Raw genomic sequence first — 6,253 nt, 5'->3', positions numbered from 1 at the left:
CTCTCCATTCTTGATTTTGCGTGTTAAATCCTTTGCTTATTGTAATAATCCTGTGGCTTTGTATGTACAAGGACCTTATCATGCCTAGAAAATAAAGTTTTGCTTCAATTGTTCATTCTCTTTGGCTTTTACTATCTCTGTCCCCTGTTCCATAACCATAACTGATCCTTGGCATCAGGAGAAGGGTGGATGTTAATGTCAATATCGAATTTAGAGCTGTTCTGTCCAAAGTTCCTATTCTTTTGTTCAGTCATGGATATCTACATTAGTCTCCAGCTACTACCATAGGTCTAATGAGGGATGAGAGATGCCAAATCAATGTATATGATAATAACAGCTTAGAGTCTATATTAATAATAAGTCTATTTAACAGAACAATAGTATTTGGTTCTCTCCTACAGCCTGTGACCTATCTATCAAATCACAACTTTTGGACCCAGTTAATACTATCAGACATGAATTCTGTACTGTGGAGGAGAGTCAGAAAGTGGTTGGTTACTTCCACAACATTCATACCACTTTTGAATCAGTGAGCATGTCTTGCCAACTCAGAATTATTGTGCCTCACAACTGGATAAACTCATGACATTTCTCCCCCTGTAGTGCACACATCATCTTCCAGAACTCTGAAAAATAACCAGTAGGGATGAAGCTTCCAGGAAGACACCAGCTCAATTTTTTCATGTACTACTACTCAAATACATGCCTTCAGCAATAGGCTCTTTCCATCATGATCTTTTTCTTTCTTTTGTTGTTTTTAAAAATATATTTATTTATTCATTTTACATCTCAATATCAGCCCCCTTCCTACCCTCCTATCATCCCTGCCTTTCCACCCTCTTCCCTCTTTCCCTCTCTTCTTCTCCTGAGAAAAGAGAAGTGCTCCCCCTCTACCATACCAACCCACTCCAGTAGCATCAGGATTAAGTGCATCTTCTTCTATTGAAGCCAGACAAGGCATTCCAGCTAGGGGGAAGTTGATCCAAAAACAGGCAACAGAGTCCATGTCAGAGACAGCTCCCACTCCACTGTGGAGAACTGCTTGTTTGTCAAGCTGTGTTGTTATTCATCAAAAAACATCTTTTCACTCTGGCCTTCACTTTGAGACAGAGAAAAGAGAAAATTCTCAAGTTCCTTAAAACTTGTTTGTGTGACCTTGGACCATATGTGCTACAGTGAAGTAGTTTTAGAAAACAAGTTTGGCAGTTCCATGAACCTCTTTCTTGTATTGATGTGACTTGTTTTTGATTTGCCTATAAAAAGGAATTGTGGAATGAACTCAGGCAGCAGTCTTACTGATAGCCCTCTTGAGGTGATCCCATGTGTAGTGTGACTTGCTTTAACTATTTCAGTCCTCATTCCACACTCAGGAACTGTTCAACTCTACTGGAACAGTTACTTGAGATACATGGAAGCAGTGAAGGACACCATGGTGTTGGTGAGTTTGGATCATAAACTAAAGAGAAGGAAGCACAGTGAGTAAAATTGGAGAGTAAAAATGGGACAAAGTAGTAGTATCATGTTTTTTGTACTGGCTTTAATTGGAGACAGTCTGTAACTGTGACACAAGACAAAATAAAGTGAAACTTTCAGGGTTAGAGAGAAAGAGGAAAGACAAACAGGAAGCTTCGGGACAAAATGAGACTAAACAATGACAATAATTTATTTCTTTTTTAAAATTTTCTATTAATTACACTTTATTCATTTTGTATCCCCCCATAAGCCCCTCCCTCGTCCCCTCCCGATCCCACCCTCCCTCCCCTTTCTGCATGCATGCCACTCCCCAAGTCCACTGATAGGGGAGGTTCTCCTCTCCTTTCTGATCTTACTCTATCAGTTCTCATCAAAATTGGCTGCATTGTCCTCTACCGTGGCCTGGTAAGGCTGCTCCCCCCTCAAGGGGAGGTGATCAAAGAGCAGGCCAATTGTTAGGGGAACACTTTGAGGATGACTTAGATCCTGATGAGGTTGTAGAGCTGGAGGATTCTGAGAGATATCCTCTGATTCAGGCTATGAATCTTAAAAGCCTTGAGCCTTGGCAAAAATAAAAATAAAAAAAGTTAGAATGGAGCCTGGGGAAAATAAACAGAACAATTGGAGAATTAACTACTAGAAAAATGAGGCTCAATCTCCCATTCCAACTCCCTCATTGATTGCAGTCGCGGACCCTCCTCCTGGGATGGCTACAGTTGCTATAACTCAAAAGACGAGTGGGCCTTTTTCTTTGTCCACTCCAAAGCAACTGTATCCCTTTTAAAAGTTTCTTTACAACAAGTTAGGTGGAAAGGAGAAGGTATAACTGAATTTTATGGCTTTCCAATTATAGAGCAACATCATGGACAGGGTAATAAGGTGAGAGTCCATGCTCCTACATCTTTTAAACAACTAAAAGAATTAAAAATGGTATACTCTCAATATGGTCCTATAACACCTTTTACTCAAGCTCTAATAGAGTCCTTGTTTACTGAGGCCTTTTGCTCAGGGTACTGGAAGAAATTAGCAAGAACGTGTTAATTATCAGGAGGAGATAATTTATTATGGGAGTCTGAATTTACTGAGCAGTGTCAAGCTACAGCTAAAATAACTCAGGGATGGGGTTGGGGGTGACAACTTCTCAGTTTTTCTGGTGAAAAAAACTAATAGTTAATCCTGCTACAAAGCCTCTGTGGTCATTAAAAAAATGGATTCAACAAATAGCAAGGTGTTTTGTCTGTTTGTTTTGCATGTATAAGTTTACCATGTTCTATATGTCTTGGTTAGAGATATTTGGTCATTGTGTATGTTTAAAATCTGTAACATAAAGTTGACTTAAATTTAAAACCTAGGAACATAACTCATATCCCAGTATTTGGAAAACCAAAATATGTTCATGTAACAATTGATACTTTTTCTGGATATAACATGGCAACTTCTTTAACAGTAGAAGCTACCAAACATGTTATAAGTCATTGCTTAAAATGTTTTGCTACAATTGGTATTCCTTCCATTATAAAGACTGATAATGGATTAGGATATATGAGTCAAGTTTTTCAGAGTTTTTGCACTCAAATGACTATAAGTCATAAAACAGGTATTCCATATAATCCTCAAGGCCAAGGACTTGTTGAGCATGCCCATGGATCTCTTAAGAACCAATTGCAAAAATTAAAAAAGGAGGAATTATATCCCCAAACACCACAGAATTATCTTAATCATGCTTTCCTTATTTTAAAATTTCTGAATGTCATCTACAAGGCAGTTCTGTGGCTGATCAATTGTGGCACCCTAATACCAAAAATAATTATGCCCAAGTGAAATGGAAAGATCCAATTACTGGAATATGGCAGGGCCCCTACCTTGTATTAATATGGGAAAGAGGATATGTTTGTGTTTTTTCACAGGATGTTGAAGGTGCCCAGTGGATCCCAGAAAGATTGGTGCTATTTGCGGGAGATATTCGCAGGAAAGAGAATATCTTTCTGCTGCTTACAGTAATGAATTCTGTCTTGATGATGAACAGATTGCTGTTTTGGGATTATGCTCCTGACTCACCTTTTTTACATGCTGCTCTTGGGAGAAGATATTGTGCAGAGAAAACTTTGAGACAAAATATGACTGGACTTTATCTGTCTGGTAATCAGGACAATTCTCAACAAAATTGGGAAGAATGGAAAAAAGGACTGACTATAGGAGTTTGGTCTTTTACTGGTTTTCAGTAGACCTATATTTGGAAGCTTGCTTCAGAAACTCTCAGGAGGCCCTGTAACTGCCTGTTTAATTCCTCCTTATGGTTTGTTGTTTGGAATGTTAACATTTTAATACAATATCGAACCTTTAATGTTTCTTGCCATCAATGCAAACTAACAAACTGAATTTCTAAGATTTCAAATAGACAGCAGGTTCTGGTTGTTCGACAGCCTTTTTATGGTTCCTGTGAATGTTTCTCAGGCTTGGTATTCTGATAAGGGATTACAAATGCTAGAAGCAGACCTAAAAGGGCTGGATTAATTATTGCAGGTATTATGGCTCTCACAGGCATCTTTTTATGTCACTTTTATGAAGTGTTGTAGGACTTGACTTATTACTTTTATTAGGAGTATGTCCCCAAACAGTGATAATTAAAACTTTTATCAAGGCCTTCTAAAATGTTAAAGCTGATCTGCATAAGATTAAACTCCAGTGTTTACCCTAGCGGAGGGTGGTAGTAAAGGATAGGTAAGATATCTCTGAGGAATATTCAACCTAAGACAGGTCATGATTGGTGGAATTCATGTACCAATGACAGGTAAAATAATATCTTTCAAGAGAGACAACCTAAGACAGATTCAATCTTCTGCTCTATAGCTCTTAAGCTATGGTCTTTTAGAGTAAAAAAAAAAAAAAAAAAAAAAAAAAAAAAAAAAAAAAAAAAAGGGAGACCTGTGGAGAGCTGCTTGTTTGTCAAGCTCCTTTGTTATTCAGAAAAAAAAAAAAAAAAAAAAAACATCTTTTCACCTGGCCTTCCCTTGAGACAGAAAAAAGAAGAATTTTCTCCAAGTTGTAACCTTAGGCCATATCTGCTACAGGTAAGTAGTTTAAAAAAAGAAGAAATAAAAAAAAAGTTTGGAATTTCTATGAACTTCTTTATTGTATTGATGTGACTTGTTTTTGCTTTGACTACAAAAAGGAATTGTGGAATAAACTCAGGCAGCAGTCTTACTGACAGCCCTCTTGAGCTGATCCCATGTGTAGTGTGACTTGCTATAATTTTTTTTCAATCCTCACTCCCCACTCAGGTACTGTTAGACTCTGCTGGCAGGCTCTGGCATTCCACTTGCTAGGGACCCCACATAAAGGCCAAACTGCCTATCAGTTACATATATATGGTGGCCTAGGTCCAATCTATACATGTTCTTTGTTTGGTACTTCAATCTCTGTAAGCCTTCATGGGTATAGGTTAGTTGAGTGAGCTATTAAAAACAAGAAAATTGTTAAATTTGCAGGCAAATTGATAGAGTTAGGTAACCCAGATCCAGAAAGTCACACATGGTGTGTACTCACATGTTCTTGAGGATAATGAATAACAATGGTAATAACCTATAATACTGCAGATGTTGGCTCTGGAACCTTTACTGGTTAGGTTTTGTCAACTATATACAAGCTGCAGTCATCTAGAAAATGAGAATCTCAAATAAGAATATACCTTCATCAGACTGGTCTATAAGAGAGTCTGTAGAGGTACTTTCTTGATTGATATACAAGGGCTCAGCTATGAGCAATGACACATCTAGACATATGTTTTTGATCTGTATAAGAAAGTAGGCTGAGATAGGATCTTACTTAGGATCTCTATCGATGTGCAGAGACACTATGACCACATAAACTCTTATAAAGGAAAAAGACTAATTGAGCTGTCTTAAAGTTTCAGAAGTTCAGTACATTTTCATCATGGTGGGAAACATGGTGGTATGCAGACATGATGCTGAAGAAGGAACTGTGAGTCCTACATCTTGATGCACAAACAGCAAAAAGAGACAGTCAGCCACTAGGCCTGGCTTGAACTGAGACCTTGTAGCCTGTCCCCATAGTGACACACTTCTTCCAAAAAGGCTGCACCTACTCAAACAATGCCACACCACCTAACTGTACCACCACACATTCTAATTCAAACCAGGACAGCAAGTTATGGAGAACAAACAGTATTCTTTCATGATTTTTCATGATTTCTGCCTCCAGAATATTGCCATTTGAGTTCCTATATTGGCTTTCCTCAATGATGAACTGTGATCAGGACATTTAAGCTAAATAAACCCTCTCCTCCCCAACTTGGTCTTGGTCAGTGTGTTTGCCACATCAATAGGAAGCAAACTGGAACAGGACCAAATTCATCAATAGTTGGAAAAGAAGTAACCCATATAAGGTACTGCTTATTTTGACATCCTAAGATGTCTCTTCCTACCTTTTTGCAGGACTAACTAGTTGAAGGCATAGGAAAGAAAACTGTTCACTTTCTTTATAACATATTAATGTAATTTTTTTTAAAACACTGCTTCATAGACATGTATATAAGATATTCTTACGTTTTGCATATCAAGAAGAATTATGAGCAGCCAGGTGTGGTGGCACACACCTGTAATCCCAGCACTTGGGGAAGAAAAGGCAGGCAGATCTCTGTGATTTTAAGGCCAGCCTGGTTGACAAAGTGAGTCCAGGACAGCAGAAGAAGAAGAAGAAGAATGAGGAAGAGGAGAAGAAGAAGAAGAAGAAGAAGAAGAAGAAGAAGAAGAAGAAGAAG

The sequence above is a fragment of the Psammomys obesus genome, unplaced genomic scaffold, assembly GCF_907164565.1.
Source record: "Psammomys obesus unplaced genomic scaffold, mPsaObe1.curated_primary_1811, whole genome shotgun sequence".
Lineage (NCBI taxonomy): Eukaryota > Metazoa > Chordata > Mammalia > Rodentia > Muridae > Psammomys > Psammomys obesus.
This window is presented reverse-complemented; position numbering follows the sequence as displayed.